We start from the raw sequence: 11742 nt of genomic DNA on the forward strand, positions 1-11742 counted from the left end.
CTTGCTGTGGTTTTCCTGGTCTTGACAGTTTCAATTACAGGCCAGTTATTTTATAGAATGTTCCTTAGTTTGAGGGACAGCAGTTTTTTCAGATTATGCATTGCTGGCAGCAACATCACAGAGTGATGCTGTGTACCTCTCATTGCACCCTACCAGGCAGCCAGTTTGATTTGACCTGTTATGGATTATATTCATCTGCCTCACTTGATTGGGATGGTGTTTGCTAGTTTTTTTCATTTTTTTAAAATGACTCATACTTTATAATTAACAAATATTTGTGTGGGGGCATTCTTTTATGGCTATGCAAATGTCCTGAACCTCACAAAACCACCATTTATTAATTTGTTTCCAGTGTGGACTTACTTAGAGATTCCTAATTTTTCTTAATGAACTGTAATTCATTATTATCATTATTGTTACTCTGATGTTCAATGTTTTTTTCTTGACATGGCTAGCAAGAGCACCTTCAGGCTGACTGTTGTGTCCTTTTGACATGTCCTTACTTCTCTACTTTCTGAAAGTTATGTGATATTCCTAGCTCATCTCTTATGTTTCCTTCCCCATCCCTAGAATCAGCCACATTTTTTTCAAAGAATCCTATTTTTCTCAGTGCAAAATAGTATTTAAAAAAAATGAGATCTAAGGATAGGTGTGGTGGTACATGCCTGTAATCTCAGCTACTGGAAGGTGGATGAAGGAGGATCTTAGTTCGAGGCCAACCCTGGGCAAAGTTAATGTGACACACTATCTGAAACACACACTACAAACGAAAGGACTTGGAGGTGGTAAAGTAGTTGCGAGCTTGAGGCTTTGGTTTGAATTCCCAGAACTGCCAAATAAACCTAACCAAGCAAACAACACCACAATACCAACTATTAAAAAAAACAAACAAACCGACAATTACAAGACTGGGCAACAGGTGAACTCGGTAGTATTGGAGTGTTATTACTCTGAGTGTTATTACAGAAATCAATAATGTTTATAAGTGTATACACAAACAAATATGTGTACATATAAACATCTGTATTTCTCTATATTTTAAAAACGTATGGCTTCACACTCACATTTCCAATTTCAGTGCTAAACTATAGGATTCATTCTAGTTTTTTCTAGCTGTGAGAAACCCAGCTTCTACTATCCTCAACATATTTACATATTTGGCCCATTCTCCTGTATGTAGCCAGCATTCTGTCACCACCTCTGACCTCTTGCTCTCACAATGCATGGACACTCTCTTCTCAGTCAGCTTGGGCTCCCATATCCTGTGCTGGGATGTCTTGTCCCTACCTACCTTGCTTGGTGCTACCTAATGGATTTTAGACAAATTATTTGGGAATAGAAGGGAAGGGGAGGGAAAGGAAGATGAAGGTGAAGAGCAAGGTTATATTCTGAAATATTTGCTGAGCTGTTCCTTTTTTTCCTAACACAGGTCATTGGAAATGTAGTTTCAGGTATACAATTTTACTGCAAGTGGCAATGGAATGGAATATTTTGTAAAAAGCTTGTAGGATCTTCTGAGTGGGGCTGCAGTAATTCATAGGCCAAGCAATAGTGATTTCAGAGGCTAGAGAGGCATCCTGGCCCTGAGATGACTACCTCAACATGCTCTTATTTCAAATTTTACTGAAGATGATTAAATTCTTTATGCTAAGGTATCAGTACTATCAAATGCAAACTCTACTCAGAGGATCTTTTTTTATTGTTTTATTATTCATATGTGCATACAAGGCTTGGGTTATTTCTCCCCCCTGCCCCCACACCCTCCCTTACCACCCACTTCACCCCCTTCCTCTCCCCCCCAACCCCTCAATACCCAGCAGAAACTATTTTGCCCTTATTTCTAATTTTGTTGAAGAGAGAGTATAAGCAATAATAGGAAGGAACAAGGGTTTTTGCTGGTTGAGATAAGGATAGCTATCCAGGGAGTTGACTCACATTGATTTCCTGTGCGTGGGTGTTACCTTCTAGGTTAATTCTTTTTGATCTCACCTTTTCTCTAGTTCCTGCTCCCCTTTTCCTATTGGCCTCAGTTGCTTTTAAGGTATCTGCTTTAGCTTCTCTGTGTTAAGGGCAACAAATGCTAGCTAATTTTTTAGGTGTCTTACCTATCCTCACCCCTCCCTTGTGTGCTCTCGCTTTTATCATGTGCTCATAGTCCAATCCCCTTGTTGTGTTTGCCCTTGATCTAATGTCCACATATGAGGGAGAACATACGATTTTTGGTCTTTTGGGCCAGGCTAACCTCACTCAGGATGATGTTCTCCAATTCCATCCATTTGCCAGTGAATGATAACATTTCGTTGTTCTTCATGGCTGCATAAAATTCCATTGTGTATAGATACCACATTTTCTTAATCCATTCATCAGTGATGGGGCATCGTGGCTGTTTCCATAACTTGGCTATTGTGAATAGTGCCGCAATAAACATGGGTGTGCAGGTGCCTCTGGAGTAACCTGTGTCACAGTCTTTTGGGTATATCCCCAAGAGTGGTATTGCTGGATCAAATGGTAGATCAATGTTTAGATTTTTAAGTAGCCTCCAAATTTTTTTCCAGAGTGGTTGTACTAGTTTACATTCCCACCAACAGTGTAAGAGGGTCCCTTTTTCCCCGAATCCTCGCCAACACCTGTTGTTCGTGGTGTTGCTAATGATGGCTATTCTAACAGGGGTGAGGTGGAATCTTAGTGTGGTTTTAATTTGCATTTCGTTTATTGCTAGAGATGGTGAGCATTTTTTCATGTGTTTTTTGGCCATTTGAATTTCTTCTTTTGAGAAAGTTCTGTTTAGTTCACTTGCCCATTTCTTTATTGGTTCATTAGTTTTGGGAGAATTTAGCTTTTTAAGTTCCCTATATATTCTGGTTATCAGTCCTTTGTCTGATGTGTAGCTGGCAAATATTTTTTCCCACTCTGTGGGTGTTCTCTTCAGTTTAGAGACCATTTCTTTTGATGAACAGAAATTTTTTAGTTTTATAAGGTCCCATTTATCTATGCTATCTCTTAGTTGCTGTGCTGCTGGGGTTTTGTTGAGAAAGTTCTTACCTATACCTACTAACTCCAGAGTATTTCCTACTCTTTCCTGTATCAATCAGAGGATGATTTTTAAAGTTACCACCAGTCTTTATACTTTAGTGAACTGAATCTGAATGATAGGCTTTGGGGGCAATAAACACTGTGATGGGAGGAATGTTAACAGGAATAAAAGAGTTGATGAACTGAGTGGATAACCAAGGTGAATTTGAACCACTTTTTTTAAAAAAATTGGCCTAAATGCTTACACTTTCATCTTGTAGCATGAATAAATTCTCATTGTTGGTGAATAGAAAATACTCTTTATTAAGTTGATTTAATTGGATATTTCTCTGGTGTAGTAAGAAACCCATCTTTGTCTTGTTGGAGAGGAATTATAATAAGCAGGAACCCTCCACCCTTGACATGGGCTCAGAGATTCCTCCTGACAGAAGATCCTGAACATTTCCTTGCTTCGTCACTCCCTTCAGCTTCATCACCCAGTGGAAGAAAGTCAGTCCGTTAAACTTCCTTGTATAAATTAGTTGGTTTTCAGTACAATTTTCTCTGGATGGAGAAGGTAGTTTATTTCAGCTGTGCTTACACCAATGAGAGTTGCAGAAACGGTGTGGTTTTGCATCTTCAGGAAATCAGATGAACTCAGCCCTAAGCTCCTGATGGAAGATATGACTTAAAAAAAATAGCCAGGTTTGTGTTTTAACAAGAACTTCTGGAAATAACTACCTTCATGGGGGCAATTCTAGGCACCCATTATTGAATGGTACTGCAAAGAGTTGGAGGTATAGGAAGCCTCTTAGGGTCCCTATAATTAAATGCTATTAGCATTTAAAAATATGACACAGTGTCAAGTTCCCACAAGATGACTGAAACTTCTCGGTATTTCAAACAGAAGGTATACATGCTTGGAATTAATTACAGAAGCAATGGAAGATGCTGAAAAACCAACAAGACAACCAAATAGCAAGAACAGTTTGCTCCCACCTTCCTTGAGTGTTGGGAGGAACAGTGTTCCTGGAGTCCAGGAGCCCTGGCTGCACAGCTGAAGTTGAAATGAAAGTAGTCCTGACTGGTAGGATCCGGTTAATTTTTTTATTTGGAGTGACCCAGCTACTACCCAGCTTGAAGCATAGAGACAGGAAGGATGACTCCAGGCTCTCCTCCATTCTATCTTATAAACTCCCACTGATGGTACCCATTGGTGGGACCTAGACAAAAGCCAGACAACATGGAAACATGTTTTTTCTATGCAGAAGAATTAAATGGAAAAGTCCAGGAATGGATCTGAGGGTAGATGGACTTATGACCAGCCAAGGTACCAGGACTGGGAATCTCCATTATGTAGGTCAGGCCTGGAAGCGTCCACAGATGAAAGCCCATTGTTATACTTATCTTCTACTCTGGAAATTTAATTTGACCATCATTTGTTGGACATTATATATGTTAAGTGTTGTGCTAGGTATGGAGATATAAAAATGGTTGCTGTGATTACTGCTCTTAAATACCTCAAACCTTCTGAAGCAAGCATTAAAAACTAGCTTCATTGATACAAGACATTAAGTTAATTTGAGGTGTCTGTAGAATGCTATGGAGAAGATAGAGAATTTGGTTCTGGAGAAATTAACAAAGGCATGAAGGTTTTCAAATGTGAGATTTTTGGAAATCGAGTTCTTTTCTCTATATGGTTTTATAACAGGTGCTCGGGGTAGGGAGCTATATCAGCAAGGACTCCTTTGTTTTAGAATGATAGACATTGTATTTCAAAATGGCTAAGGCACATAATGCAATTTATTTATTCATATAAGTTAAAAACCCAGAGGTAAAGCTGGCTTTCATTATAGAAGCCTCAGCATCTCTATTTCTTGGCTTCCTCCACCTCTGTGGGCTTCATTAACAGTCAGGCTTTCCTTTTATGTTGGCAGCATGGATGCTCACACCTCTGTCCCTATACTACTTCTGTAAGCCACACAGTGCTAAAAGGAGAGCTTCTATGTCCACAGACTTCACAAAATGTGTGGCTTCAATTCTCATTGGCCTAGATCAAGTCACTTGACTTGAAAAGTCATCCTGGCCAATGGAAGAACATTGGGTCAGAGAAGCAGGTAGAGTCAGCACCTTTCAAAACTGACCATCTTGGTCAGGGACAATGATGTACCCCTCCAATCCCAGCTACTCAGGAGGTGGAGATCTAAAGGACTGTGGCTTGAGCCCAACCATGGCAAAAAATTAGCAAGACCCCTAACTCAACCTACAAGTTGGGTCTGGTGGTACACACTTGTAATCCCAGCTACATGAGAAGAGTAAGTAGGAGGATCATGGCCTGAGGTTGGTCCAGGCATAAACTGAGGCCCTATTTTAAAAATAACTAATGCAGAAAAGGGCATGGGGGCATCGCTCAAGAGATAGAATACCTGCTTAATAAGTGTGAGGCCCTGAGTTCAAACCCCAATACCGCCAAAACAAACAAGCTAAAAAAAATCAAACCTGACCATACTAAGAGTAGAGGAGGGATGGTTACAGTGAAGAAGAGAAAAAACATGTTAGATAGCAAAAGAACATCTACTCAGCACTAAAGCATGCCTGAAGGAAGGCTAAAACAAATAAAGTTCATGAGATAATTTAGACCTTCCAATAAATGACCCTCATCTACCAAAGAGAAGGAAGCTTTCAAACCAAAGGTAGAGCTAGCATTTCAATAAGAACACCACATTAACAAAAAAGAACTCTACTAATGCTGAGAAAGTAATAGACTGAGTCAAGGAAGTTTAGGGATTGTCACACCTAGGTACCCAACCTGGAATTGGCAAACGTGAATTTTCAGCAGGACAGGACTACTTGATTACCCAATTCAGCAGATGTTCCATGTGATCTTAGATACTTAGATTCAGATTGTCTGATTGGTCTCTTCACCGAGATCTCTCAAGTTCCACAGAGTCTCTGTTAGAGATTCATCTTTCTTAGCCTTCTTTGAACTTGTCCAACAACAGCCTGGTTTGACCACTCCTGCTGTTCACAGTGCATTATTATTATTATAGGTGACTTAATAACTAGATGTTGAAAGCACTAATGAATGAACCCATGGATGAATAGTGTTCTAATTACATTTAAAACCAGCATAATTTGTAATCCCTTCTTCCTCAATGAAACAGCAAGTGCTCATAGAGTATTCTCCTAAAGTCTCAAGCAATTTGTTCTCTAAAGAAATGCTAGCTTAATTATTGTGGAATTATTCCAAGATAAATGGGAGTGGAGTTTTGCACACCCTATCCCTGGATGGTCTCCAAACAGGTGCTACTCTCCCTTGTTCTGGCCAAGGTCCACCAATCTCTCCTCTGAGCAAAACGTTCTACTGCCACTATCTGGACAACCAGGAAAATATCCACAGCTTGTGCCATGATCAGCAGTTTTGAGGGGTCAGATAACTCCTTGGGGATCCCTGAGACACTTTTAGGGGTCAGTGATGTTTGTAATAGTACCAAAATGTTATTTGTCTTTTCACTGTTTTGATGTTTGCACTTCTGGTGCAAAAGCAATAATGGTTAAGACTGCTTGTTTCTCAGCACAAATCAAAGTTGTGCAGTGGACAATCCTACTACTTTTTATTTTCTTCACCATCATGCAGTTAGTTTCAAAATGCCAGTTTCTCTTAAGAATATCCTGTTTTGAAATAAAAATTATCGATTGTATAAAACCTCAACCCCTGAGTATACATCCTTTTAATGTTCAATGGAACAAATGGGACATTTAGATGAAGAACTTCTGCTATCTATGATTAACTTTAGAGAAATCTTTTATGTAATTGAATTACAAAGGTAAATTAATTACCTTTTTCATGAAGCATCATTTTTGACAGAGCAACTGAAAAACTATGGATATTCAGACTTGGACAGTTGACAAATATTTTCTTGGAAATGAACAAAGTGAGAGTGCCACTTCAAGAAAAATAACTAAAAGTATTTGTCAGAGGATAAAATTAGAGCTTTTAAGAGAAAATAATGATTTTGGAAAAATTTGTAGTTGCCTCTTTCAGCTTGCTAGCTTCCTAATGATTAAACACATTTCTGATGAGACTAGTGATAATTTTAACAGTGTGGTTATTTTTTGATATTTTATAATTGTGCCAATATTTTGAAGATATGCATAAACCAGAGAAACAATATTTTCCAAATGGCCAGTTCTTGATGTTGTAAAATCATGTACAGATAAAATATCTGTTCAAAATTCAAGACAGATTAATGTATTTCATGGTATAAAAATTTCATTCATACGGTTCATTGATATGAAACTTTCAAGAATACACCATGTGTTACTTTTTCATCACTATGGTAAAAGTTACTGAGAAAAACAACTTAAAAAGGAGCTAAGATTTGTTTTGGTTCATGTTTCAGAGGTTTTGATCCATGATCAGCTGGTTCCATTGCTTTGAAGTCTGTAGGGAGGCAGACATATCATGGTAGAAGGGCATGGCAGAACAAAGCTTCTTGCTGCAATCATGGCAGCTGGGAAGCAAGAAAGACAAGAAGGGGCCAGGGACAAGAGAAATCCTGCAAAGGCATCAGTGACTTACTTCCTCCAGTGAGGCTCCATTTCCTATTCAGGTATAAACTCAGCAACTAATCAACCCGTTGATGAAGTCAGTGCTTTCATGATCAAATTGCCTCTCAATAGTACCACCATCCGGGGACCAAGTCTTTAAACATGAATCTTTGGGGAGATACTTTATAAACAAACCATAACACACAACTTGTTGAGTCTTGGTATAGTATTGAAGAATATCCACAATATCTGAAAGGCTATTAATTTACTCTATGTTTATAGCTGCATATCTGTATGAGGCTGAATTTCCTTCAAGTACTTCAAACAGCCTTTGTCATACACCAAATGCAGAAGCAGTTACAAAAATCCAACTGGCTTTCATGTAGCTAAACATTAAAGATTTTATGAAAACTGTAAATGTAATTTTTTATTACATTTTTTGATTTATAAAATAATGTTATTTTCACAAAAATGTGTTATTTATGCCAATTCTTCATTTAATATATGAATTATTTATTTTGTGAATTTTATCTTTGATTTAATAAATACTTTGAAAATTCTCAGTTTTAATTCCAATACAATGAGTATCAATAAATAAAACCCACATAAACAAAAGCTCTTTGGGATCCTTAATAACTTCCAAGAGTGTATAGAGTCCTCAGACAAAAAGTATTAAGAACCACTCTCATAGACCATGCTATCTATGATTCAGTGTTCTACCCTTTGTTCTTCCCAGTGCTCTGCTCCTCTAAAATTTGTGCTCAGTTCTAGTAAACAGACTGGCTTATGCTGTAATGAAACCATACACTATACATACATATTACTTTGGTGTCAAAAGATAAACTGTATTTGCAGAGTCTCACACTATTGGAATGAGATTATCCACTCGATTCCAGGTGCTTCTAGGTTCACTTTTTCTTTATAACCCTTCCTCACTTTTGCTGTTACCTCATTTTTTTTGACACTTATTTTCAAATATCAAGTCTAAGACCAACCAATTTGCATTATTTCCTATTTAAGTGCTGGAGGGACAATATAATTTTCTCTATGGTTAAGTTAAATCCATGAATTCATATCCAAATTTCTTATTTTATAGCCACTTGAGGTCCTGGACTAGCAGTTCCCTGAGTTCTGCCAAGACAAATTCCCCACCTATGCTTGCTTCTAAAAAACTGCCACTCATGTTCTAAGTATTTAGCTTTTCAAAACTCTTCAGAGAAGAATTTTGTTGATTATAACTCCCAGCATTATCTTCAAAACACGGATTTTTCAAAGAGGACTAAAATACTTGGTTTGTGTACTAGTATAACTCTGGGTCATGTTTGTATAAACTATCATTATCTACTTCAGTGTTTTTCATTTTCCTGTTCTTTTGCAACAAATCAATCTTTTTCCTAGTTATAGAATGAATTAAAAAAGAACAGGCTGTAACTCAAGAAAATGAGACAGCAAGGTAAAAAGTCTCAATAATCACTTTCACCATTTCATCCTGTCTTATTTTCATGGGGATTTTCTCTTAGGGAAATTTGGCTTCTGATATACTAGACACAGTTTTTTCATGGACAGCAGGAACACAGAGAAGAGGCATTGACTGAAAAACATAAGTCAGACTAATCACGTTGTGTGACTAAGTGGAGGTTTTGTAGATATGAGAAATTTGGAGACAATTTTCCAGGCTTGTTAGATAATCAAAATCTTTGGGATCTATGAAAATTACTTAGCTCTGGTCCAAAGGGGTCTCCTAAATATCATGTACCTAACAGAGCCCCTTTCTTTTTGTGAAAGGTTTCTCAATTTTTCCCACCCAGCAGTGAAATAATTCTTAACCCTCCATCCATTTTCTCCCTTTATTTGCTACTTAGTGGATAGACTTTCTGTGTTTTTCTTTTGGAAATCAGAGCTTGAACAAACACAAGCTTAACTTGCTCCTTCCTCACACAATGAAACATTGGTTCTGTTGTGCTTTATAGCTACTCAAAATGTCCCTTTTAACTGAGTTTGCTTACTCATCACATGGGCTTGAAACTTGAGCCTTGGTTAGACTTTTACTTAAAGGCTTCTCAAGGAAGAGAGGAATCAGAAAGCTCTGTTTTCTGTTGACCAAAGATTCCATTCATTCCTATTTGAACACACAAACTCCTTGTCATATATAATAAGAGTATATTTTCTTAAAAAATTGTGAAATTGAAAAGTTATGAGTACACATTCCATTTCAATATTTTTAAAAAAGAAAAAATGTCAAAGATATGCATTTCAATATGCTAATGTTCACCAATACATTAAATTTTTTAGTGGTATTGGGGTTTGAATTCAGAGCCTAGTAGTTGCTAGTCAGGCATTCTACCACTTGAGTCACATACCCGCTGGATAGTACATTAATTTTTGAATTTTAGTCCCAATAGCCAGTTACTGTTTGCTGTAAGTTCATCATGAAGTAATTCAAATCACTTCTTATTACATATATGCTCTTGTTCTATAATAATTTCAGGCAGGTAAGTTTATATTTGAAATACTCTGCCAGTAAGAAATTAATCAAAACCAAACTTTTTTACCCTTATCCTCCTGTATTTCCCTTTAGTGTTTGCCACAGAATCAGAGATACAGTACATGCCTGACCATGAACTCAACTACTTATTAGACATGGATACATGTGTGTGTTTATCTCTTCACTTGTGCTCTGTAACAAACATCCTGGTTTTCTCATTATCAGCTATTTCCCCCCCACACCCTCTTTTTAGAGTTTATTGCATATTTAGTTGTATTGCTTTATAATTTTATTTTATTGTTGTTCTGGGTGGAGGTACATTGTTCTCTATTTCACTCCCTCGGTGATATACATACATTTATACATATACTTACAACCTATTTTCAAGAGTGGTTCAGTATTTTGAGATAGTTCTAAAAGTTTTAATGCAATGTTTAAAAGTATCAGTCTTAAACTCTCTTGAAGACCCTCACTCACAACATAATGGACTCCAGATTTCCTAACCCTGGACACTGTATCTGCCAGAACAATACTGCTAGGGTAAGATATACTTAGAGAAAGAGAACCCAAGAGAGGGTGGAGAGAAGGATGAGAAAGATGCTTTTGCAATAAATGGAGTAAAAAGATACTTTGGTATATGGTGAAGGAAAGAGTAGTTTAGCAGGAATTAAGAAAACTTTAAGAGGAAAAAATTATGAAATCTTAATTTCTCTAAAAGGGAAAAAAGGAAAGTGTGTGGACAGTGATGATTTGTTTCTTATTTTAACCACCAGGTGGTGCTGTCAGATCATAAAAGTTGATTTGCTTTTGGCCAATGGAGAATGGACACCAGAGCTATTATAGAACTCCCAGGAGCTAGTGCAGGATTTCAGCCCCTTCAAAGGCTCTCTCACTTCATTATTTCTAAATACTCCCAGGGACCGTCTCATTTGTGCTCATTAGTAACTCATGTCCGCTCATACTTGTAATTTCTCTTCTTTGTTTTCACCTCCCTCCTTCCTCTTCCCATCTCCAGGTGCATCTCCTGGCCACCACTCCCTCAGGGATAGCTATGCCGTCTGCTCTGGGTACTACTTATTCCTCTGGGTACCATAGAGATTCCATAAGGCCCTGTTTCTATCACTGGGAGGGAGAGAAGGTGGAGAAAGTATTCATTGTCAGTAAACATTTGAGGAATCCAGCCTCTGCAGTCTACCTATACTAATAAGGAGAAGTGGCTTCAGGTGGAAACAAGTTTGGATTTTTTAATTTCCTGGCATCAGTTCTGCTATCCTGTTCACCTGTACCTTCTGTAAGTGTATAATCCTTTCCCAAGTTTTCTACAACTAGGATGGAAACTCATCTGTGAGCACTGGATTATATCAAGGTCTTCTAGCAGTTTTTAGATTTCAAAAATCTATTTATTAAAGGCCTTCTTATCAAAGATTTACTTACAAAGGGTGTATTATTTTTACCACTCTAGCCTACTTTTTGGCATGCCTCAACTTGTTGAGATCACAGCAAAAAGTCTTTTTTTTTCAACGCAAGTGTCTTTTTTTTAATCCTTACTCAGATCCAGGTTTTCTGCTGTGTCAAGACCACATTCCTCTCATCAGAGCTCAGAAAGATTTCATTAAAGATTTCTCCTTGTCCAGTCTAGCTGTTTCTTGTGAAATTCCTTATTCACACATCCATCCATGTACACAAATCTACCC

This window comes from Castor canadensis, chromosome 3 (genome assembly GCF_047511655.1).
Source record: "Castor canadensis chromosome 3, mCasCan1.hap1v2, whole genome shotgun sequence".
NCBI lineage: Eukaryota > Metazoa > Chordata > Mammalia > Rodentia > Castoridae > Castor > Castor canadensis.